We start from the raw sequence: 26,772 nt of genomic DNA, 5'->3' as shown, positions 1-26,772 counted from the left end.
AAGAGCACTTACCTGAATGGATCCCACCAGCAGTCCTCAAACCTGCAATAAATGAACTCAAACAAAGACTGATTTAAAATGCACAAAAAAGAACAAAATGATTTATTAAAAGAAAATACCGATAACAAGAAAAGTGCGACAGCACAACTAAATTCCGAAGGGATCCTCCACACCAGACTTAAACACAGACAAAGGGGAATGTAAAAAGAAATGGCAAATAATGGTGTAATTTAATTGTGAGGACTTAACTCGGATCGGTGTCTTGTCAGTAATGGCAGGCCCCGAGCGTGCAGGCCTGACGCCGCTTCTGCCTTGGCGGGAAGAAGGCCTCGATGCACCCTTGTTCACTAGGCCTTGATGAAGGCCTCCCACGTGAGGCGAACGAGCAGGTGTGCAGACCGCTCCCCAGCCATGCCCGTCCTCACGAATTCTGCACGGATTTCCGCACCTCTTCATTCTTGGAGCTCTGCCTCTTTACGACCACCAGCAAGGTCCCGGAACACGGCTGCTGCGATGAAGCCCAATGAAGCGAGAATTGTCAGCGCACAGCCATCTCCCACCAACGTCCGGAATCAAGCAGGCCAAAAGTCGGTCAGCTCGTTCTTTTCTCGGCCAACCTCTCACGTCATCGGTGCATCTCCTCCAATCCCCGTAGGCCAACTCCACAGGCTCAGCTCTCCACCACTCAACACGCAGTCCGCCTTCGTGACACAGTCCGCCTGTCAATCAAAACCCTGACCAATTGTGTCTCCACGAGGTGTCTTTCGGCCTGCCTGACCCTGTGGTGATGTAGCTGGTTTCCATGTAATCTGGCAGTGCTCAGAACTAGCCCACGGTTGTTTTTGTATTGTTAGTTAAAGTGGTTAATGGGAAATTCCTGCTCTACGTGTCTAATGCGGTAAATGCGGAGGTAAATGCTCAGTGAAATACACATGAAAGCCCGCTTGGAGTTTGTAAAAAATCACCTCAAGGACTCTCAGACTGTGCGAAACAAGATTCTATGGTCTGATGAAACCAAGATTGAAATGTTTGGCTTCTGTCTGGCCACTCTGCCATAAAGCCCAGATCGGTGAAGTGTTGCAGTGATGGTTGTCCTTCTGGAAGTTTCTCCCATCACATCACAGGATCTCTGGCGCTCAGCCAGAGTGACCATCGGGTTCTTGGTCACCTCTCTTACCAAGGCCCTTCTCCCCGGATTGCTCAGTTTGGCCGGGCGGCCAGCTCTATGGAGAGTCCTGGTTGTTCCAAAATTCTTCCATTTAAGAATTATGGAGGCCACTGTGCTCTTGGGAACCTTCAATACCGTCCTCTCTAGTCGTAGTCAACGTGTGGCCCTGAATGGGTTTCTCTCATCTCCTCTTCCTGTTCAGGCTGGAGTTCCCCAAGGCAGTGTTCTGGGCCCTGTGCTTTTTCTGGTCTTCATCAATGATCTCTCCGACTCTCTTGAAAATCCTCTCTATCTCTTTGCTGATGACTCTACTCTCTGTCGCTCCATTCTTCATCCCTCAGATCGGCAGTCTGCAGCCTCCTCACTCTCTGCAGACCTGGACAAAATCACAGACTGGGCAAACAAGTGGAACATGTCTTTCAATCCTGACAAATCTCACACTCTTACGATGTCTCTCCGAAAAGACCGACTGGACAACCCTCCCATCTACTTTCTGAATAATCCTCTCCAAGAAGTTCTGTCACTCAAACTTTTGGGTCTCACTATCTGCCATGATCTTTCCTGGGAAAACCACATTACAAATCTGGCCTCCAAAGCCAGTCGCCGACTGGGCATCCTCCGTCGTGCGAAGTCCTTCCTTTGCACACCTGAGCTCCTCACCATGTACAAGGCTTTCATCCACAGCTCAATGGAATACTGCTCTCCCCTCTGGGCTGGTGCTCCTGCCTCACACCTAGCTCGTCTTCACGCTGTTGAAAGCAAAGCATTCAGAATCATTGGAATCTCCCGCGATGAAGCTAACTCCAAGGGCCTCTCACTCACTCACCACAGGCAGGTTGGTGGTCTTTCCGTCTTCTACCGACTCCTCTCTGGCCTTGCCCCCCCCCCCCCCAGCTCTCACTGGGCTCTGTCCCGCAAATATTCCTACAGGTCGCACAAGATCTGCCTGCAACCCTCTTATGGTTAAACTGCCAAAATCAAGACTCTCTGCTCACCTTCACTCCTTCATTCCTCTTTTCTCCCGCCTCTGGAACAAACTCCCTCACTCTCTTCAATCCCACTCCACCCTCCAGGTCTTTAAAACAGCTGTTCACCACCATCTCTTATCTTCCCCCATCCAAAACCTTTGTTTTGGTTTTGGTTTGGTTTAATCTCCGACACACCTTCAACAGCTCTCCCTACCTCTTCCTCCTCTTCCACATATTACCCTACCACTCCCCCCCCCCCCCCTGTTCTGAATCCGATGCTCCCCCTTCCTCTTCCTTAACAGTATGGACCTCAAACATCTGGGGCCTTCGCTCAAACCTGTCTGATCTCTCCATACAGGTTGCTTCTGACAAACCAGACGTGATCTGCTTCATAGAAACTTTCCTCCTTCATGATGTCTCTGATTCCTTGGTATCTCTCCCAGCTTACTCCCTCCTCCGGTATGATAGACCTGACCCTCGTCCTGGAGGTGGGGTTGCTATCTTTATAAAAAAAACTCTTCCTCACTCGCCCTGCACTGCCCTCTCTCCACCTCACCCCCAGGAATACCTTTGGCTATGGCTTCCCCTTCGCTCCCACCTTTTGTTCATATGTGTGTTGTTCCGTCCACCAAACAGTGATGACTCCATCTACATCTCACTGTCTGAGAATATGGACCAACTTCTATCTACCCATCCCAACTCTCTCTTCCTCATATGTGGTGATTTCAACTGTCACCATGCCAGTTGGCTGGGTGTGGGTACCTCTCTCCAGCCATGGCTCTTCAGCAAAGGACTTCTGTGACTCACTGGGACTGACACAATCTGTCAATTTCCCGACCCGGATTTCAGTCAACGGAGCATCTTCTCTTCTGGACTTGGTTATGACTAACTTCCCTGAAAATGTCTGCTGCTCTTCTTTTGCTCCAATCGGCTCTTCTGATCATGTGCTTGTTAAAGTGGACATGTCTCTGACCATTCTCAGAGAGCCTCCTCAGCGTCGACGAGTCTGGCATTTCACTCAGGCCAACTGGCACGGTCTTCAAGCAGCCATCAATCATCTGGACTGGTCTCCCATCTCTACTGCCTCTGACATGAATTCTTCCTGGGAATTCTTCCAAAGCAAACTGCTCTCTCTCATGCACAGATTTATCCCATCTCGTCTTCTGTTGTCATACCCTTCCTCCCGTCCATGGTACACGGAATCTTGTGGTGAGGCTATTGCCCAGAAACAACTTGCTTTCGTCTCCTGGAAAGCAAATCCAACGGAAGGAAATCTCATTTCCTTTCACAAAGCCCGAAACAAGTGTGTGTCCACCCTCAGGAGAGCCAGGAAACAATATCTCTCCGTTCTCAGGACCGAACTCTCTTATCTGTCTCCCTCTTCCAAATCCTGGTGGCATCTGGTCAAATCTGTTTCTGGTGTTTGTTCCCCCTCCATCCCATCCCTCACCTCAAATGGCCACACGGCTGACTCCGCACGTGAAAAAGCTGAATGCCTCAACTCTGTGTTTGCCTCTAAATCTTGTGTCCCAAACCCATCCCTCTCTGTACCCACCATACCCAGTCGTACCCAGCTGCTCCTGGACCCTGTGTCCTTTCCTCCTGACAAGGTGGAAAAGTTTCTGTCAACCCTCGACTCGGATTCTGCAACTGGACCTGACGGCATCAGCCCACGGGTCCTAAAATCCTGTTCTTCCGCTCTTTCACTCCCTCTCGCTGTTCTCTTCACCCTCTCTTTTGCTCAAGGTCATCTTCCATCTGCTTGGAAATCTGCCAACATCACCGCTTTGCATAAAAAAGGTGCAAAAACAGATCCCAGCAACTACAGACCAATCAGCCTTCTCCCAATTATCAGCAAAGTCATGGAATCCATCATTGCTTCAGATATGAAATCTTTCCTCTTCTCCAATGGCTTGATCTCTGATCATCAATTTGGTTTCAGACCTGGACACTCTACTCTGGACATGCTGCTTCTGCTTTCTCAACAATGGATGGAGGTCCTCAATGCCAAACAGGAAATTAAAGCAGTCTCCCTTGACATATCACATGCCTTCGATACGGTCTGGCACCCCGCTCTGCTCACCAAACTCCCCTCTTTTGGTATCCATGGAAATCTCCACACATGGCTGGCGGACTTCCTCTCTAGTCGTAGTTAACGTGTGGCCCTGAATGGGTTTCTCTTATCTCCTCTTCCTGTTCAGGCTGGAGTTCCACAAGGCAGTGTTCTGGGCCCTGTGCTTTTTCTGGTCTGCATCAATGATCTCTCTGACTCTCTTGAAAATCCTCTGTACCTCTTTGCTGATGACTACTCTCTGTCGCTCCATTCTTCATCCCTCAGATCGGCAGTCTGCTGCCTCCTCACTCTCTGCAGACCTGGACAAAATCACAGACTGGGCAAACAAGTGGAACATGTCTTTCAATCCTGACAAATCTCACACTCTTACGATGTCTCTCCGAAAAGACCGACTGGACAACCCTCCCATCCACTTTCTGAATAATCCTCTCCAAGAAGTTCTGTCACTCAAGCTTTTGGGTCTCACTATGTGCCATGATCTTTACTGGGAAAACCACATTTCAAATCTGGCCTCCAAAGCCAGTCGCCGACTGGGCATCCTCCGTCGTGCGAAGTCCTTCCTTGGCACACCTGAGCTCCTCACCACATACAAGGCTTTCATCCGCAGCTCAATGGAATACTGCTCTCCCCTCTGGGCTGGTGCTCCTGCCTCACACCTAGCTCGTCTTCACGCTGTTGAAACCAAAGCATTCAGAATCATTGGAATCTCCCGCGATGAAGCTAACTCCAAGGGCCTCTCACTCACTCACCACAGGCAGGTTGGTGGTCTTTCTATCTTCTACCGACTCCTCTCTGGCCTTGCCCCCCCAGCTCTCTCTGGGCTCTGTCCCGCAAATATTCCTACAGGTCGCACAAGATCTGCCTGCAACCCTCTTATGGTCAAACTGCCAAAATCAAGACTCTCTGCTCACCTTCACTCCTTCATTCCTCTTTTCTCCCACCTCTGGAACAAACTCCCTCACTCTCTTCAATCCCACTCCACCCTCCAGGTCTTTAAAACAGCTGTTCACCACCATCTCTTATCTTCCCCCATCCAAAACCTTGAACTTTTCTACCCCCGCTAATTTCACCCCAATTCCACTTTTTTGAAATACCAACTTCTGTCCTGAATGTCCTTGGTGTCCTTGTGTTTTATACTTCTCCCTCCACCCCCCCCCCCCCCCCCCACCTTCCCACGCCTCCTCCCCCCAAGCCCTCTCCCTTCCACACATCTCCCTGCTCTCAAATGTTGTGTTTGTGTGCTTCCCCTTCTCTCCCCATCTTGTTTTCCGCTCCCTCTTTTTGTGTTTTGTTTGTCTGGTTGATTTGTTTGTGAAGTAAATGTTAGCTCTTTCACGAGCCTCGATTCAGTATACAACAAAAAAAAAAACAAAGAAAAAAACCTTGATCTTTTCTATCCCTGATATTTTCACCCCAATTCCACTTTTTGAAATACCAACTTCTGTCCTGGAAGTCCTTGGTGTCCTTGTGTTTTATACTTCTCCCACCCCCCCCCCTTCCCACGGCTCCTCCCCCCAAGCCCTCTCCCTCCCACACATCTCCCTGCTCTTAAATGTTGTGTGCTCTCAAATGTTTGTGTGCTTCCCATTCTCTTGTCTTCCGCTCCCTCTTTTTATATATTTTGTTTGTCTGATTGATTTGTTTGTGAAGTAAATGTCAGCTCTTTCACGAGCCTCGATTCAGTATACAAAAAAAAAAAAAAAAAAAAAAATACAGCAGAGGTTTTTTGTAGGCTTCCACAGATCTATGCCTCAACACAATCCTGTCTCTGAGCTCTGCAGGCAGTTCCTTCGACCTCATGGCTGGTTTTTGCTCTGATATGCATTATCAGCTGTGAGACCTTATATAGACAGGTGTGTGCCTTTCCAAATCATGTCCAATCAATTGAATTTACTACAGGTGGACTCAAATCAAGGTGTAGAAACATCTTTAAGATGATCAAGATAAATGGGAGGCACCTGAGCTAAATTTCAAGTGTCATAGCAAAGGGTATGAATACTTATGTCAATGTGATATTTCAGTTTTTACTTTTAAATAAATTTGCAAAACTTTCTAAAATCCTGTTTTCTATTTGTCATTATGGGGTATTGAGTGTAGAATGATGAGGGAAAAAATGAATTTAAACGATTTCAGCATAAGGCTGCAAAATTTAAAAATGTGAAAAAAGTGAAGGGGTCTGAATACTTTCTGAATGCACTGTATATGTATGTTGCAGCCATGTGGTATATATATATTGTTGCAGTTTTTAGAACCTTCACTTTATCAAATTTAGTATTAAAATCCCTATAAATAACCCCTGTGTACATTTCCCATTAATTGGCTGTTAATTGAAATGAGTGCACCTTAGCTAGTCCATGTACAAGCACGTAGCCAATCATAGAACCTCTCTATAGTTATTTCATTAGTCCATGTTTCAGATAAGGCTGTGTGTCCAATAGTCGATCTTACGTTGCACCAAATCAAATAAGATAGATCCCCTTTTCCACAGCCCCAAAGCCTACATTTCCAACAGCATTCGCCTCCATTACGGCGTGGTCAGCTCGGAGAAGAAGGTCGTTGCCCACCCCTCGTCATCGTGGGTGGAGCCGGGAAGAGCCCATGCCCACCAATCGGCCCTGCGGAGAGCGACCCGGTAGGCGTGCCCTCTTATTAACCAAAGGCTTGATCTCGGGAAGGGCAATAAAAGGGTGACGGAGGGACTGCTTATGCATATGAGCGAGGGAGCAGATGAGCGAGGGGAGAGATGAGCGAGTGAGCAGATGAGTGAGGAGCACGCATTGAGAACGCATGAGGAAGAGAGCGCATGAGGCAGAGTTTTTGAGGGAGGTGCGCTGGACAAGTTCTATGGAGTGAGGTACGAGAGAGAGACGCTGCTTCAAGCAGCCCCTGCTCGCACGCAGCTTTGACGCGCTGCCGCGAGCAACGCTGCCGTGTGGACCAGAGTGCGGGGAGTCAGCGGCCACTCACCTCCAGCCCTGCTGTTCTGCACAGACTGGAACCTCATCCTTCCAGCCCTGTGGTCCTACCTTCTCATCCCTCCATTCAATCCAACCTGCAATTCCCCATTAGTGTGAGTCTGTTTGTGTTGTCCTGTCCCTGGGAGTAAGTAAGCTTGTTTAAGGAATTGCTCTGTGTCCTTCTGCTCCTTCCATTTCCTGTATATTACTTTTATTTCTGCTCTTCTTCTTTGGTTTTGTGTAGTCGTAATAAATCCCTGTTATTTCTTACCTTTGGTTTCTTCTTTCTCATCCGATCGCTTTCGTCCTGTCCCCACATTGAGTTACTGTGGCGCGATTTTGGCCAACGCTTTAGAATCAGGTTTAGTCTTTGCTAACGGCTTGAACTTCGGGTTGCTAAAACCGCTCAGCAACTAGTCCATCTAAAACCGTGGTTCGAGCAGAAGTTTATTCCCTCGTTCCCGGCTGGCGGTAGTAATTAGGTAAGTAGCGAACCCCTAGGCCTAACAAACCCTACCTACCGTCGGTCCGGGAGGGACGTTGTAACTTCGAGGACTCACGTCGGTCAGTGACAGACAAGGGGATCACCCCCCCTTGGTAAGGGGAAAAGGCCGACGTTGAGATCCGTAACAATATATATATATATATATATATATACATATATATATATATATATATATATATATATATATATATATACATACATATATACATATATATATATATAGATATAGATATAGATATATATTCATTGGTGCGCCCACCACCCAATGCCCCTTTGCTGTCAATCATCTCAGAGTCTGAGTCTTCCCTGAGTCGACTCTAACTTACTTCTTCCTCAACGGGTTTTCCTGCCCAGTGCATTTGAAAAGTTCAAACGTTGATGTCACCTCCGCCGTTTCTCGATAGGTTCTCGATGAATGTTAAATGGCAATTTGGGGAAGAGAAGGAATCACGTTGTACTCTGTGGTGTATGAAATGGCAGCCACGCTACCATATATGAGACATGAACGAAAGAGGATTGAAAGGAAGATAGAGGAAGAACAGGAAGGGAAGGTATTGAAGAGGAGGAAAAAGCCCGATCTGAACCCACACAATGCATCTGCCCCATTTCCCTTTAGACAATGGGTCGGTGCGGGCCTATCTGGGCACAGGTATTACCAACATAACTGAATATGGAGCTCTACATGTCATCGATGTTCATTCATCCAGGGGCTGGTTTCACAACCATCACAATATGTATATTGAGAGAGGGGAGGAGAGAGAGGGGGGGGAGAGTGGGAAGAGAGAGGAGGGGGGGGGGGGCAGAGAAGAGGAGAGGGGAGAAAGAGAGGAAGGGGGAGTGGGGAGCTTGAGGGGAAGTAAGTACGGGGTTCTCGCCTTGTATTTGATAATTGGACTTGATGGGAAGTGGGGGGGGGGGGGGGGGGAGGGGAAGGTCGACTTGCATTTGGCAGGGTGACCTGAGGGGAAGCTGGTGGGGGGTGGGGGGGGGAAGAGAGGTGGACCAAGACTGTTTAAGTTCATCACAGATGTATATAAGCGAGAGTCGTACTTGAGGAGGAGTGGTTATTTTACCCCTTTATACCTCATTGAGACTAAGGAGGCTTAAGTGAGAAGAGCACTTGAGGGAGGGGACACAGGACTTACATCAATCTTCTAAGAAAACACTCTCCAACCGACGCAGGCTAACAGTCTAAACCCAACTCACGTTCTCTCTTGATGGGCAAACAAGCGAACGCCTGGCAAATATGCTTAGTTATAAGAAAGAATCAGTACATTCATAAAATTTTCAGATTTCACTCCAGATTTCGATATTTATTGAGTCCACCAGCTCTGATCTTCAAATCTGAAGACAAATATCGATTATATACTTTAATTAGTTCATGAGAGTACATTGTGGTTCCAAGCCAAGGTGTGTTTGAATGGGCTGAAACAAAAAGGCAGCTAAGAACTCCACAAGGTGAAGTTGGGCTGACCTTTCATGAAGGTAAGCCATTAATTACCTTCAAAAGAGGTGTTAAAATTTAGCGAATTACGCAGTTTTCATTCATATACTCCCTTGGAGTTCCTTTAATATGCCTGCATAGTTTCGGGCCACAATGTTTCATGGTTTTGGAGTTATGGAGGAGACACACACAATGACTGACTGACACACGATGACATTTATATTTATAGATATATATGAGATTTCATCGTGTTATAGAAATCCCTGGTGTTGGGCTAGCGGCTAGGGTGCCGGCTTAGGATCCTAGGATCCTGGGTTCGAATATCGGTCGATCGCCGAATTAATGCCAGGGGGGTTGACTCAGCCTGTCATCCTTCCGAGGTCGGCTAATTGAGTACCAGTTCACTGGTAATTCCCTGTTTGTCGTTGAAGGCGGCAAAAAGGGTTGGCGTCAGGAAGGGCATCCGGCCGTAAAACATTGCTTCAAAAAGGGGACCAAAAAACAACAACTACCACGGTCCCCGAAAAGGCCAACCCCCGCTTTGCGGGGAAAAATGGCCTCTAAACGGTGGTTTTTATAGAAATGCATAAGAATAATAATTACTCTGCATTATGGGAGTGAGATCACAGTACAAATATACATCAATTATGTGAGAACGCTATCGTCGACATCCGAAAAGCATCATATGTTTAATGTGTGCGGCATAATCCAACTTACTTGCGGCACGTGCGGCATAATTCACCAAATGTCCGTCCGTCTGTCTGTCTGTCCGTTTGAAGGTACCGTAAAAACTGCTGAACCGATCGCAACGATATTTTGGGTGGGTAATCCTGGAATCTCCAGGAGTAAAATAGGCTATTTAGTTTGCCAATTTCAGCTTTGGTCTCCAGCATTCTCAGGTTTGGACTCCCGCATAACATTCGCGTTCGCATAACGTGCATTGTGACGATGTTTCCATTGTGACGTTGTTGTTTTCCCGGGTGCCGCACAAACGGCTGCACCGATCGCTGCACAGCTGCGCCGATCGAACTCGGTGACCTCGGACAAAGACCTTTTATAAGGACATGGGTTGAATCCCTGCTTGAGAGAATTCCAACCCCCTCGCTCGCCGCCATCACGGCCGTCTCTCCAACTTACAATCCCACGAGATATGCGGAAAGGACGACCCAAAACCAATTATCATCTTTATCAAAAATTATCAAAACCAATTAAAAAACCAAAGGACGACCCAATAACATCATTAAAAGTAAATAATGACCTCGGCGAAAGTTCAAACTTAGGACAGTTTATATAGGCCACGGGTAGTTTATAAGGACACGGATATCCACGGATAGATGAGAGAATCTCTACATGAGAGAATTCCACATAGCTATTTGGGTGGTGTATACGCTAACAGATCGCTGTCTACATCGATATTGCCAAGGCCGTAACAGCTATCGGCTCAAAATCCTTTTAACTGTTGATTTGGTAGTTTTTACAATGAAGGAAATACAACAATGTTGTTAAAAGTTTATTTTGTGATTAATTTGTGATTGGAGTTATGTTGTTTGAAATGAAAAAAGAGACATCGAGTTCAAGTGAATGACGACATGCCGTGATGGTTTCTACTTTCTGAACGTGAACTTCGCGGATCGCCATATGCAGATTCGCCACGGACCCACGATCGATGTTTCTATGCGTGAACATACCCGTTTGTTTGCGAACGGGTACGTTTTTCATGGAAGTCATTCACGAACTTGCTGTCCATGTCTGATGTGCGACTGAAGGTGCTACAGGAATGTGGAATTTATTGGTTTCATGCTTTAGTATTCGCCGTATCTGCATTTCCTGTTTGCTTCTGGCCTCCCACCCGTGCATAGCACTGGTATCTCACTAGGAATCATTCCCTTGGATTCTCGCAGCCGCCAACCCTAACGGTACATAGCAGGGTCTTACAGCCGCCATATTGGTGCTCACCGTCACTGCGATGCGAAGTTGTGTTGTTTCGCCATTATATATGACGGTAACCGCCCTAAGGGCGGGGCTTCAATTTGGAGGCGCGATTTATATAAACATCCGTTAAATATCAGACGCAAATCATCAAAATCTAAACAGTATTTTTAGAAGTATATCTTACCAATATGACTATGAATATGAATATGAATCGTTTAAAAGAAAAAAAGCCTTCAATTTCTGATATTTTACCTTTTCATTTGGGCCTCCCAATTGAAGCCCTGCCCGTAGGCCGGGTACCTTTGCTAGTTTCAAGAATGCAATTTGAAGAGAACGTCTGGAATTATCTCAATGCTGTCATCTCATTGCAATTTCGGAGAAGTTGTTTCAAACCTTTTTGCCAACGAGTATCATGCTAAGCTAAAAATAAAAAAATAAAAATTCAGCTATACATATTATGCATCAGGATCTGGTGATGTTCACATCATTTTTGTAATTGCATCTCAGAAAGGGGAACAGAGGGAAGGAATAAATGGGTTGATCAATGTTAATAGATGCGGGAGGGGGGGGGGCAGGAAGGGAGGGGGAGTCAATGAAGGGATTGTAGATGGAGGTTTTGAAAGAGGAGGCAGATGAACACGTTCGTGTCGGGTCAATGGTCCCAAAGATTCTCACTGTGCAGATGGAGATATATTCTTGGCTCTCGCCTCCTCAAAACGGTCGGTCACCTGCACGCAGTCCGACAGCAGTTTAATTACGAACGCCTGCTGTTGTCCCCTGATGAAACTCTAGCACAACATGATGAAATATGAAGCGTTTGGCCATTATCGAAAATAAACACGGTAAAGTAAACATTGGGGAAAATATTATTTATTTACACAGAGACACAAACTGTTCAGAGAGAATTGAGTCCACCTGCAGGTACTTTCGCTGTGCAAAACCAACAATAAAGAGCAATCAGAGATGGCAGACCCTTGCCATGACGTGATTATGTGGTGTATTTTGTGTAGTGTTTACTAGCTGCTGTGACTGTGGTTTATTGACTACATAGATTTATGTTCAATCCAATATGTCTGCCGAACCACGTGACCGATGACATAATCAATTTATTTTTCCCATTCAATTTTCAAGAAATTTCAAACTGATCGGATAAAGCGTTCTACTCATCTAATTATGATGTCATAATGAAGGCACCCATCACATCATCATGAACATATCTTGTTTCTCATGGGGACTAATTGACAATGAGCCATTTTTTGATGTTTTCCATGAAGCGGTTTTGGAGATAGTCAGGCAGCTGAGCAAATGAATGTGGACGTTCTGGACAAAAGCGCTAAATTTTCCCCACATGCTACCCATAGTTCTACCTTTCCATTTTTGGTAGGACCCACTTCCTCCGAATACATTATGGCATGGCAGCCATCTTGGATTTTCAAAATGGCCGCCATGTAAAAACTTATATCTATCAATATCTCAGCTTCGAAGCCACTTAGGATCATAATATATATATATGAACAGGAACTGTTTGCATTCCTTTCCAACAAGATTGCCACTGTGGATTGCCCCAAAGAGAAGGAAATCATCATCACATCTGGTCTCAGCTATTCTTCGAGGAACCGATCAATCCATGGCACCATGTGATCATGAGGAAGCGGACACCAGGCTGCTGATCCACTTACATGATTCTCTTCAGAATGGCTGTACCAACTGTCTGGTGCGCACTGTTGACACGGATGTAGTGGTGATTGTCATTGGCAAGTTCCATCACCTGATCACTTTTTCTTTTTAAAATATTTTTTTTCTTCTTTTTTTGTATACTGAATCGAGGCTCGTGAAAGAGCTAACATTTACTTCACAAACAAATCAACCAGACAAACAAAATATATAACTAGAACGGGCACTCGGTAGAGCGCATACCTTCGCCGCAGCTACTGTTCTGTACTTGGCATGGGAGTGTAGGGAACAGAACAACAAAAATACGATTTTGACCTTTTCGTGACCTTGACCTTGACCTTTGACCCGATTGCTCCCAAAATCTAATCAAATGTGTCCCGTATAATAACCAATCATCCCACCAAATTTCATGCAATTCGGTTGAATACTTTTTGAGTTATGCGAATAACATACACACACACACACAGACATACAAATAAATACACAGCGATCAAAACATAACCTTCCGCTTTTGCGAAGGTAAAAAGAGGGAGCGGAAGACAAGAGAAGGGGAAGCACACAAACACTTGAGAGCACACAACATTTAAGAGCAGGGAGATGTGTGGGAGGGAGAGGGCTTGAGGGGAGGAGGCGTGGGAAGGGGGGGGGGGGTGGGAGAAGTATAAAACACAAGGACACCAAGGACTTCCAGGACAGAAGTTGGTATTTCAAAAAAGTGGAATTGGGGTGAAATTAGCAGGGATAGAAAAGATCAAGGTTTTGGATGGGGGAAGATAAGAGATGGTGGTGAACAGCTGTTTTAAAGACCTGGAGGGTGGAGTGGGATTGAAGAGAGTGAGGGAGTTTGTTCCAGAGGCGGGATAAAAGAGGAATGAAGGAGTGAAGGTGAGCAGAGAGTCTTGATTTTGGCAGTTTAACCATAAGAGGGTTGCTGGCAGATCTTGTGTGACCTGTAGGAATATTTGCGGGACAGAGCCCAGAGAGAGCAAGGCCAGAGAGCAAGACAAGGGCAAGAGACCCTTTTCCAAGATGTGAGCATTTGGGTTGCTTTTGGTACGGGCAATAACTTTACATGTCATCACATCAATGATATCTACGAAGACCTGGGTAGGGAGAAATCTCTGGCCCTCCCTATCTTTCACAGTTTCACGGGATGCGATACTACATCTGCATGCTTTTGAAGAGGCATGAAGTCAGCATGGGAGGCTTGGAACTGCTATCACGATGTGACATGTGCCTTTACCTACATGGCAATTCATCCTTACACAGAAGTAGAGGTTGGTGCTCAACATTTCAGGCTGCTGGAATGCTTCACTGTTATCCGGTATGATAAGACCAGTGACCTGCAACATGTTGATTAAGCTAGAAAGGCGATGTTTTGCCAGAAGGGGAAGACAATGGAGAGACTTCCCCCAACACAGGATACACTCTATTGCAGCACACAAAGCGAGTTGCATATCAGGCAGGAATATGGTGCACCAGTGAGCAGATTGAACGACACGCACCTACTCCGGAAGGTTGGGGCTGGACTCTCGATTAGGACAACAATTCATGGGTTCCTGTGTGGAACATGTTACCTGTGGTCTCCAAGGCCTGTAGTGAACTAGTCAAATGTAGCTGCAAGATTCAAAGTGGATGTGGCGCTAGGTGCGCATGCAGAAAGGCACGTTGGAAGTGCACTGAACTCTGCAGTTGTCACTGTGAGAAGTAGGCTGGGAATAAAATGCATGTGCAATGGTGTGTGTGATGACAATATACCATCGTGTGTGATGATGTGCAGTGGTGTGTGTGATGACAATATACCGTCACATTTACAGTCGATATAGTTACAGTCCTTCCAGTATTTTCAGTGACTATAGTACATTAACAGTATTCCGTTTTATTTATTTTTTCAAGTTTCATGTCGGCTAAGTTTCTTTTTTGTGTTAATAAAAATCGTCTGTTGCTTTTCTAAATGGTATAGTTGTATTCCTTGACCCAGAAAATGTATGTTTAGACACCAAGATTGTGATCCTGTTTTGCTTAGAAGCTGAGATATTGGTAGATATATGTTTTTACATGGCAGCCATCTTTAAAATCCAGGATGGCCGCCTTAATGTATTCGGAGGAATTGGTTCCTATCAACAATGGAAAGCTAAGGTAACGGGTAACATGTGTGAAAAAATTGGCGCTTTTGTCCGGAACGTCCATATGCATCTCAAATCCGGTCCTAATCTGCCTGAATAATATAGAGGTGCAAAGATTTTCGGTTTTTCAAAGATGGTTCCCGTACCACGTGACGTATGACGTCATATATATCATTAAAAATTAATGCGGAGGGGGGAATCAACATAATAAATTATCAGCATCCTTTTGAACTCAAAAATAATTGGTGGTTGAATTCAATGAACTGATATGAAAATCCTATTCAAATTTCAAATAAATCAGATGAAAATTGAGGATTTTAGAAATTTGAAAATGTTGTTACCTTTGCCCTATGTTGAACCTTTAGCCTATGATGACCTCAAAAATAGTTTTGGTGGATTTCAGTTAGCTGCCATGAAAATCCTATTCAAATTTCAAGTAAATCAGATGAAAATTGAGGATTTTAGAAATTTGAAAAGGTTGTTGACCTTTGGCCTATGTTGACATTTTGGGCCATGTTGTCCTCAAAATAGATGGTGGTTAAATGCAGTTCATTGATATGAAAATCCTATTCAAATTTCAAGTAATTCAGATGAAAATTGAGAATTTTTGAAATTAGAAAAGGTTGTTGACCTTTGGCCTATGTTGACCTTTTGGCCTATGCTGATCTCAAAAATAGATGGTGGCTGAATTCAGTTTGCTGATATGTAAAAATCCTATTTAAATTCCAAATCAAAGATGAAAATTAAGGATTTTAGAAATTTGAAAAAAGTGGTTGACCTTTAGCCTATGTTGACCTTTTGACCTTAAAAATAAATAGTATTCTGTCGGACCACCAACTACCATTTGGTGAATTTCGTGAAGATTGGTTTAAAATTGAGACCTGTATGCAAGTATAAGTGAGCGGACAGACAAACACACAAACACAAACCGGAATGATCAACATACTTGTCAAAAAAATTTCACAAAAATCCGTGTCATATACTCAACATCACCACCAAATTTCATCCGAATCTGTAATTAACTTTTTGAGATATCCTGTTCACAGACAGACAAACAAACAAACAAGAAGATGTCGTGCAGAGCACGATACTTGCAAAATCCGCCCCCCCTCCCCCCCCCAAAGTTTTCCATTGATACAGCAAATTGTCCATTTCATCAAGATTAAAATTGACGATCTTGAACAAGGCTTGGATCAACAGGATGAAAAGTGACGATTTTGCAGATGAAAAATGATGATTTTGGAAGGTTGACCTTGAGTTGACCTTTTGACCTCAAAAATAGTTAGTTTCCCTATATAGTGACTCAATATGCAAATGCTGTTAAATTTTAAAGTCAATCGGATGAAAATTGAGGATTTTTGAAACTTGGCCTATGTTGACTTTTTGGCCTATGTTCACCGAAAATATAATTTGTGATTGAATTAAGTGACCAGATATGCAAATTCTCTTCAGAATTCCAGTCAATCGGATGAAAATTGAGGATTTTAGAAATTTGGCCTATGTTGACCTCAAAAATATTTGGTGGTTGAATTCAGTGACCAGATATGCAAGTCCTCTTCAAATTTCAAGTCAATCGGATGAAAATTGAGGATTTTAGAAATTTGGCCTATGTTGACCTTTTGGCCTACGTTGACCTCAAATACACTTGGTGGTTGAATTCAGTGACCAGATATGCAAGTCCTCTTCAAATTTCAAGTCAATCGGATGAAAATTGAGGATTTTAGAAATTTGGCCTATGTTGACCTTTTGGCCTATGTTGACCTCAAAAATATTTGGTGGTTGAATTCAGTGACCAGATATGCAAGTCCTCTTCAAATTTCAAGTCAATCGGATGAAAATTGAGGATTTTAGAAATTTGGCCTATGTTGACCTTTTGGCCTACGTTAACCTCAAATACACTTGGTGGTTGAATTCAGTGGCCAGATATGCAAGTCCTCTTCAAATTTCAAGTCAATCGGATGAAAATTGAGGATTTTAGAAATTTGGCCTATGTTGAACTTTTGGCCTATGTTGACCTCAAAAATATTTGGTGGTTGAATTCAGTGACCAGATATGCAAGTCCTCTTCAAATTTCAAGTCAATTGGATGAAAATTGAGGATTTTAGAAATTTGGCAAAGTTGGTGACCTTTGGCCTATGTTGACCTTTTGACCCCAAAAACAATAGGCTTCTTGCTTATAACCAACTCTACAATTTGGTAAAGTTTCGTGACGATCGGTTTGGAATTGTGACCTGTAGGCCGGTGACAAAGAAACATACAAACAGACAGACAGAACCACAAACACAACCGACCAATATACTTGAAAAATCTTCGATTTTGCAAATAACAAACACAGACCCAAATACAATACACTCTCCTCTGACAAGGCCAAGGGTAACAATACATCGGATTAATCAGTCCATAGATTTTGCTCGATCATTAAGTTGCTTGCCATGATGTCAGATTTTTCAAAGAATATTGATATTTATCATTATCCATTCCGATTTTATGTCATGGTAGAAGGCACCATTGGCAGTGTAATGTGGTCAATGTCGCATGAGTGGTGGTGGTTCAATTGCAGCCTGTGGCTGATTGGCTAATTCTCTAGGGTGTGGCTGTGCCGCTGATGCAGTTCCTCCTCCCCTACCCCCATTACCAGTAAGCTCATTGCCGGATTAACCATTAGGCAGACAAGGCATGTGCCTTCGGGCCAGCCAAAAATTCGGGCCACAAAAATGGACAAGCAGTTTTCGTCAATTTTTATTATTTTAAACAAATTATTTCTAATTTCTGTCCCTGCCAGGGTAATATATGTATCTCAATTTTCGCAAATATTTTCAAGGTGTGCTACATCACTGTATAGTGTTTGGGCCATTGTTCAGGCCATTCTCTAAAATTTCAAAATGTGCCTTAGGGCCAGCCGAGGCTTAATCCGGCACTGAGTAAGCTGGTACTCATTTTGCCGACCTCGGAAGCATGAACAGACCGAGTTAACCCACCTGGTGTTAATTCATTGGCACGACAAGGGCTCGAACGCGGGACCCTAATATCTCAAGCCAGCCACCTTAACCGTTAAGCCAACATCAGGCATGTCGCTTGAGTTTTCACGAGGTTTGTAGTCTATATAAGGTAAGATATTAAATCCTAGGGTTTGCAGCATTCGGATCTCTGCCAAAGTGGAGACTCAAAAAGCCAACCTTGCAGAAGATCGCAAAAGCTCATAGCATAAGCTTTATTGTCCACTCCGAAGCATGACGTGCTCCTACGGGAAAGAATCACCTAATGAGAGTGTATTAGATGACAGGTTTAGTCAAATCCGATTCCTCTGGATCAGATGAGCATAATATGCTTGAGCTGTTTTCTGCTTAATGCAGCTATAGAAATATTTTTAAATTAAAACTAGAAAGCATCTGAAAATGCAAAGCCCGTCTGCGTCTGGTTGTATCACACATCTTCTTCGTCTTCTTCCGTATGCTCAACAGAATGAAAACAGTTTAAATATATATACAAAATGAAAATTGACAATTGCCATGACCTTTGAGCTTTAGATCAAAAATAAATAAATCTGATTCCAGCATTTAATTGGTGAACCAATTCTGTGACCCAATATGCAAATTCTTCAAATTTCAGGTCAGTCGGGTGAAAATTGGTCAATTTACGCACCCTTGACCTTTGACTTTTTGAGCTAAAAAAAACAATGAGCTTCGATATTTTGATTGGTGAACCAATTCAGTGACCTATTATGCAGATTCTTAAAATTTCAGGCCAATCGGATTGAAATTGATGATTTTGTGACTTGACCGTTTGATCAAAAAAAAAATCATCAACTTCTAGCTTTTAATTGGTGAACCAATTCTGTGACCGAATATGCAAATATTGCAAAATGCAAATATGCAAATATTGAATATTGCAAATATGCAAAATGTCAGCTCAATCAGATGAAAATTGACAATTTTATGTGATGCTGACCTTTGAACTTTCGACCAAATTATTAATTTGCCTTCTCCATATTTTCATAATAAAGCTTTGTTGAAACTTTGATGACAAAACTCAAATGGTAAATTTAAATTTCAGGTCAATTGGATGGAAATGGATGATTTAGGTGATGCTGACCTTTGACCTTTTTACAAAATTATTAATTTGTTGTCTCCATACTACATAATAAATTTTTGTTGAAAATTTCATGACAACAGCCAAAATGGTTAAAAAAAAAAAGTTGCAGCTCGGACACACACACACACACACACACACACACACACACACACACACACACACACACACACACACACACACACACACACACACACACACACACACACACACACACACACACACACACACACACACACACACGATTGCAAAACCCTGTCTCCTGCTGCGCGAGGACTGGCACAAACTACAAAAGTCATTCAACTCACTAACTCATCTTGCGTCTCACATATTTTGGCAGGTGTACTGAATATGAATAACACATTCAATACTTGTGATTAAATTGGTATAGATATACGGTATAATAAATAAATATCAAATATGTGTTTGTAGCGATGGCCTCATGGTGAGCACAGGAGATTGACATAACAGAGTTTACGGGGTCACATCCAGCTGAAGGGAAGATTGTAGAAATGTAGAAAGCAAGCTCGTCAAAATCACCATATTGCTATGTGATTCTCACTAAAACTCAGCCGGCCCACAAATGATCTTCATGAAAAGGTGGGATGGGAGGGATGAATCTGCCTCCACCACCTTGTCAGGTCCACATGTGGTTACAGTCAATGCATTAATTGTAGTTATCTATTAATACCCTCATGGCAACTTGTGACCGTGCACTAAAAATCTGCTTATAAAAGGCCGGAATCCCAACCAGCTTTGGTTTGCCAAAAATTGTGAAATAAAAGTAGAAGTTTAATTGTAGAGTCTACAATCTGCAAGGTAATAGATAGGTGAGGAAAATTTCAAACTTCAGTTAACTAAGGTAGTGCCTTGAAGTTTAATGATTTGGTATAAGCTCAATGAGGATAATTAAACGATTATTGACAGATGATCATTAATATCTCCAACAAATACAATGGGGTGAAAAGAACTTGAAGTCTATGCACAACTCTTGACCCTATTCAATCCCATTAGTATAGTACTATAATCCCAGGCTCAGTCTTTGGTTTCGATGGTGAGAACGAGGTCATCTTCCTGATGTTTCAGACATCTTGATGCAAAATACATAGTGGGTTTGTGGCCCTGCATGACAAACAATGGCTGTGGATGATGTCCGTATTTCCACTTAGTTTGCAATTGACCCGGCATCAGGGCTTTGAGTATGTCCTCGAACACACAAGCGTGAAAGGCTGGCTGGCTTCCTTGTTAAAGGCTAGCAGACTGGCTTAAGGTGCAACACCGCCCCCTCGTGCCAGAGGCGTCTTGATACCTGACTTGCGTGTTGAGACGTTCATTAATTTTTTGGCTCATTTGCTTCTCTTGGGGATTTTTGTTTGCAATGAATTTAATTACACAGTGGCTGTTTCGGACAGCTCGTGAGTCACAAAGTGTAACCACAAGAGCCGAATAATAGCAAACACAGAATGATAAATATATTATATGGACTGAAAAGAACGTTGAAGGACATTGAAACAAGGGTAAAACATCCAGCTAAATAGTTGACGATAAACTAGTACTACAGCCAAAGGCGGTAAATAACATCAATAAAACATTTCCATGAAGTACAAGCATCATGTTGCAAAATAGTAAAAATATGGAACAACTAGAAAGCATCTCAAAATGCAAAGCCCGTCCTCATCTGATTTGTACTCAAACTAAACTTGACGAAAATGACAGTTAAACATTGCACATTTTATTCATTAGTGTTCTCCATAATTCTCATAATAAAGGTTTGTTGAAGATTTTATAACAAAAGCTCATTTGATAAAAATGTTATGGCCTGGACAGACACTCAACCTCAATATTAAATAAATATTGAAACATGCAAGTGATTTTAAAAAATGGGGCGTCTCGTGCTTGCAACGCTGTAGCGGAGCTAATCGTAATAAGGGCTTTTACCATCTACCTCCACTGCTCTACCTTTCCACGAGGTGGGATTATCGGCAGGCACATAAACTACCAGACACATCTGAAGATGCCCCTCTTTTACTGAGGACACATTATGAATTACACTTTCCTAACGACTATGTCAACTATACGATACCTCATAATAGACACAAACTACCAGAAACAGGACAATTTCACACTAACGGGTCTCTGGTTACTGGCACAGAAAATGATCTGACCGACACAAAGTCACTGATAAAGCAAACTTAATATTGTCGTGTCATCCCTGTAGTGAACACCGCAGAGTGACGGATGGCCAACCGAACTTAAAATCCACGGCGTATACTCAACTATGGTGGTAGAGACATGTGTGGGGGTGGGGAAAGTGAGAGCAGTGAGAAAGTGAGAAGTGAGAAAGTGAGTGAGTGAAAGGAGCAGTGAGAGCTTACCTGTACGGCCGGACGCGACACAGGGGTTATCCAATCCCCACAACAAATAAACGTACAAAACCGGCAAAGCCACAATATAACAATTAAAATGCAACAAATAATGGTTTAATAAAAATAATGCAGGCAACAAAAATGAGTGCACAGTAAACTAAAATTCCTATATTGAGATATTGAGGATCCTCCCCTCAGACACATTTACACACACAGGGAGAAATCAATTAAAGTAATAAGTGTGTAATGTTAGCTGGTACCCAGCTCTGGCATCCTTGACCGTCCAGGGTCGTCAAAGATCCCACGTCCCTGCATGGGAAAACACGCGTTGGCGCAAAGTCGCATTCATCGCCAGCCCCCCACGCGAAGTGAACAGGCACGAGCTCCTCCCTCGTCCCCCTCGCTCGGCTGCACCAAGCCCCGACGTTCCTTTCAGGTGCACATGGCACCAAGCACAGCTGTCATGAAGCCAGCACCAAGGAGAGGAAAGGATGCGTCCACTTCCACCAGCCAGGAACAGTCAGAGGGAAATACGTCTACTCGCGACGAAGTCAGGACCAGGAGAGAGACAATAAAATGCGTCTTCCTACGACCAAGCCAGGGACAGAAAGAGAACAGTGCGTCCACCTGCAATCAAACCCAGCGCAAGAAAGAGCGAAAATGGCGGGACATGTCCTTTTTGTTCCTTGTGCTGGAACGTTCTATGATGATGTCACACTCTCACCAATCATGCCATGCCATCGCATCGCTCGAAGCAATCGTTCTTCAGGGCGTGGCCTCACGACCACACCGGTGCCCATCGAGCATATTCGGCTATGTGGTGTTAGTAGTGGTGTCAGGATCCGGTCGGCGAATGCGAGGTTTATTTCAGGTCCTGATCGCATGGTGTTGCAAGTGTCATAAGGAACAAAGGGGAAACCACAGAGACAACTACACACAGGAAATCTACCATTATACCCTAACTAATTAGCATAGCTCCACCCCTTGCATGGAGACAAATATAGACTTACGCGACATCTGGCCCTACTTAGTTACAGGAAGGTATATATTAGCTAGTACGTAACTCCTTAAATGTAACTATATATATTGTTACAGACGCGGTTGTGGATGTTGGTTTACCGAGCGGTTTGGTATGACCGCGTCTGCACAGTTTACCCGATTATACTCGAACGTTGGCCGAGTCGCGCTACGCTAAATCAATTGAGGAAAGGACACAGCGGCTGGGTTAAAATGACACGACACCAGGGGTACAGTTCTCAAGACCTCCGGAGGAGGTTATAATATTTCGGAACGTTAGATTACAAGGACGAGAGAGACAGCATAGGAAGGTAGGCACTTAAATATGGTCTTATAGTAACCCCGACAGACGACAGATAAACGGGACAAGACTGACTCACACCGGGATTGATGGCAAGGAAGGGCAGGTAGTCGAGGCTCAAGGTGCACCTTGGCGCAGGGGCAGAATCGACCCGGTCCGGTCCAGAGATGCGGGAGGTCACGTCGTGCTGGAGGTGGCGTCTGTTTCTCCTTCGTGGCTGAGGCGCATCTGACGTCACGTCCGGTAAGTGGCTCCGTATATCCGGCGGGGAGTGACACGCCCTCGGCTCGTTAGCTCCGCCCCAGATGGAATCGGCCCCTTGCTTCTTATTGGGTGCTGGGGGTTACCGGGCTCCGCCCTTGACGAGGGGCCGACAGTCAGCCCCTTCGTGGTAACCCCGCCGGAGCACATGGGCATGGCGGCTAACCAAGCCGGAGTGAGGACGCACACTCCCCGCGTGCCGTTGTTGTAGTTGTTGTTTCATGGGGAAGATGGGAGGAGGTATGGGGAGGTCCTAAACTCACTACTGGTGCCATACAATCACATTCTGGTGCAACGAAGAGTCAGAATTAATGGAAATGAGTCCTTAACTGACATACACTAAGAATAACTAGCAAGAGTTCCTATAGTTGTCTACGTGAGATGCAGTGAACCTGGGCACGACATTTAATGGGGGAAAAAGGGGAAGGTCGGTTCTACAGAGTGTTGTTTACAGACAATGGGACTAGGGAATGGGGGATTGGGGATAGTTGGGGAGTATTGGGGAAATAGGGGAATATTTACAAGCGGATATGGAGGCCAAATCCCATATCTGCAACATTGCACCCTTCTCTACCCTCGGGGCGTCCCGACCCGATAAATTTTTACCTATTTTAGTGTGGCACTCAGATGTAGTTCCCTCTACTATTAACTCTACCCTGAGTGCGACAGTTTTACAGATATTCACAAATGAGTAAATATGTCCCCCTGCGACGTTGCACCCTTCTCCTCACAGAAACACACCCACAGGATAACCGAATCGCGGAAAGAATTCGCAAACTAAACATACAGCCGGTAGGGAGCATTATTTACAAGACTACGCTGATATTTACACTACGATCCAGGACCTGTTTTTGGAGGAACACATGCAGATGTTATGCATAGAGAGAGCACGCATGCCAGCATCGATACACCAACCCACGAGTGCTCTGTGGCCTTACGGCCTTTAATAATGTGCAGAGCACCCCTTCCAAGCACCAAAAGCACCACCCCATCACACAGTCAGCACCATCCGGTGCACCAATAAAATGTTTAATAATCATGGTGTGGTGTCGCAGCCGGCCGATGTTCTGCCGCTGGTCTTGCCTTCATGTGGTGCACTTGGCCTTCTGGCTTCTTTAAAAATAAAGAAAGGCGCCAACCGCGTCCATTTCTGTATTGTGGCCGTCAGGGGGCCAACTAAAAGTGGTTCACCTGTATGGCATAGGTGCCACGTTGACCCATAGGTCCATCCACAGGTGGTGCTTGGCCGCAAAAGAACTGCGGTCCATTGTGGGTGGCCACCAAAATTGCGGTCCATATGGTGTATCGATCCAGGCAGCAAGCAGCGAAAGTGCAGGCCCACAACTGCGGAGTCAGCACCTCTCTCTCCTCTCTCTCTGCCCCAAAGCCAGATCCTCGGAGGTGGGAGACAAAAGAAGCAGACAAGTGAGTAAGGTGGTAAGGGCGCAAAAGTGCACGCAATGTAAGGTAATGCACACTGGGGGCACATGGGAACCAGGTGAGACAGGTACGTTCCTACCGTACGCCCCCCCCCCCCCCCCACCAGGTAACCTACATGGCCCCTTACTGTATCCACAAAACACAACACTACCCATAAATATCTACTTTACAAATCAACAAACGTCCCTACTGTCTTCCCCGTTCCTCCCATAAACCAAATTCGTCTTCTCTCCCTCCTAACCAATCAAATTTGCCATTTCCAATTCATCATCAGTCCCTCCTAAGGAGGGAAAGATGGAATCACCCCAATGTCTCATCCACGTCGTGATGCGTCTCACAAATCCTCTCAGCAATTCTCATTTCCTGCAACAGAACAAAGAAAACACAGGTGTGGAGTCATCATCATCACCACAGGTAAGTGGCTGCGTATGGTGCGACAGGTTCATCAATCCTAACTATTTCCTAAATGACTAACAACTTTACATTACCCGGGGTCTTTCCCTGCCAATCCATTGGCCCTCTTACACTATGGGTTCTAAAAACCAATTCCCATTGACCAAACTGTGGTGCTTTTCAATTTGGGGTCTCACTCCCCCGATTCATCTCCCGGTGCCCTCGCACAATTTCTGGGCGGTGGCATGTACCTCTCTCAGCGGGTCTACCCACCTGCACACCTCCACCACTGCAGTTGCCTCCGAGCTTACCTGCTCCTTACCCTAACCTAACTACCTGGGGAAGGCCCTCTGGCGCTCTCCCCACTCGGTGCCTTCTCTGGCACTGGGCTACCCGGGTCCGTCCTCCGGATCCTCGGGCCCCACTGACACTAACGGCTCCCAGAGCCCACCTGCGGCCTCACCCGGCCGACATCCTCACAGTGGTGGAGTGCCCAACCAACTACACACACTAACAGGCTACACGCCCAGCCATTTCCACAACACTAATGCACCCATCCGCAATACCATTCTGCAACCGCACCACAAATGCCAATATCCAACCACAATTTACCTATACCCTCTACCTAACACTTACACTACCCGCCCCGGGTATCCGTGATGGGGGTCCACTCTTCCCCCATTCACACCTTCGCACCATGCACACCACTCCGTACCACTTACTCCAACTCTCTCCACACACCTGTACTTGCACACCTGTGCTCTCACACCTGGTGCCACCTGCACCCTTCTCTCCCCAAGCGCATTCGCGCTGATCCACAACACTCACTACTCATACACTGCTCCACACACCTGTCCAGTTCTCACACCTGTTCAATTCTCACACACACGGCATCATCTCAGCTAACTACTCCCTTCTGAAACTTGCGCTTCCCAGTCGTACCTTTAAACTATTGCGCTCCCTCGTCATTATCATCCACACTAATCTACCTGCGTCCCCACTACAGGTATCAGTCACTAACTAACCTTAACGTCACCTAATGTCATCTTCGCTAGATCCCTATCAATATAACCTAACCCACCCGGGCTAGTTTTCACTGCCATACACCCCATAAACTATAGCGCATTTGCCCCCACTATGGGAAGGGTGGCAGGGATGCCACCCTTACCCACCGGGCCCATCGCTCATCACCAATTTTGCACATCAAATTTCAACAAATCAAAAATTTTCCAATCACTGCCCATCATCTGCCAATCATTACGGTCAATCCTTTGCCAATCATCAAATTTCGCTTTTTTCTAATTTTGGGGCCAAAACACTATCCTCATCACACAGTCTACTCACTAATGCCTCTCGGTGCGCCAATTCCTGTCCAAAGCCCGGCTTAGTAAAGCCAAGTCATGAATGCGGGTTGTTCTGTGCCAGCGGCTGGATGCGTCCGGCACTCGGTGCAGGGACGGGGGCTTACCCGGGCCGAGATCCCACGCACCATCTCGGCGTGGAGCCATCCAATGTCCCGATCTCGACCTGCCGGAATGCCTCAACAAAAAGTGGTCGCCATGACGACCCTTTCTATCGGGTTGCCCGCTCCGCCTAGTGGAGCACGGACGCGGCCGTTCAAAGCGAGGCCCAGCACGCACCGAGGGCCCGATTCGGCTAAAAGTCGCTCTAACCTCTAAACCGGTTACCGTCGATGCTTCACCTGGACGCTTACACCCCGCAGCCCGTTCCTTGCTCACACATCCAGCCGTTTCCATGCTCCTCGTACCTTTCCTTACACACCTCGGTACACTCATTCCACTCCCAGCCTTGGTCACACACCTGACCACCGAACACTTTGGCACACATTCGTTGGTCGCACACCTCACCAACACACCTCTTCGCACCCCCTCCTCGGTCACCTCCTCTGTGACAATCACAGGTGTGCTCTCATTCGCACACCCAACCACGTGCCTCACTACCAATTCCAGCGTGCATTCCCACTCACGCTCTACCATTCCAGGTGTGCTTCCTTTCTCACCTGTCACAACCAACTCACGCTCCGTGTCACTCTTACT

General features: G+C 45.3%; 1 long non-coding RNA gene across 1 annotated transcript in view; it reads right to left on the bottom strand.

Annotated features, from left to right (window-relative positions):
- Positions 1 to 8,960: 8,960 nt before the first annotated feature.
- LOC144889733 (uncharacterized) overlaps positions 8,961 to 26,772 on the bottom strand; it is a 38,723-nt gene continuing 20,911 nt past the window's right edge. The window contains exon 3 of the long non-coding RNA XR_013622034.1: positions 8,961 to 11,776. This is a non-coding gene — a long non-coding RNA (uncharacterized LOC144889733). The remainder of the gene's footprint in view (positions 11,777 to 26,772) is intronic.

Source organism: Myxine glutinosa, chromosome 1 (genome assembly GCF_964187855.1).
Source record: "Myxine glutinosa chromosome 1, kmMyxGlut1.1, whole genome shotgun sequence".
In the NCBI taxonomy this organism is placed as follows: Eukaryota; Metazoa; Chordata; class Myxini; order Myxiniformes; family Myxinidae; genus Myxine; species Myxine glutinosa.
This window is presented reverse-complemented; position numbering and strand designations above follow the sequence as displayed.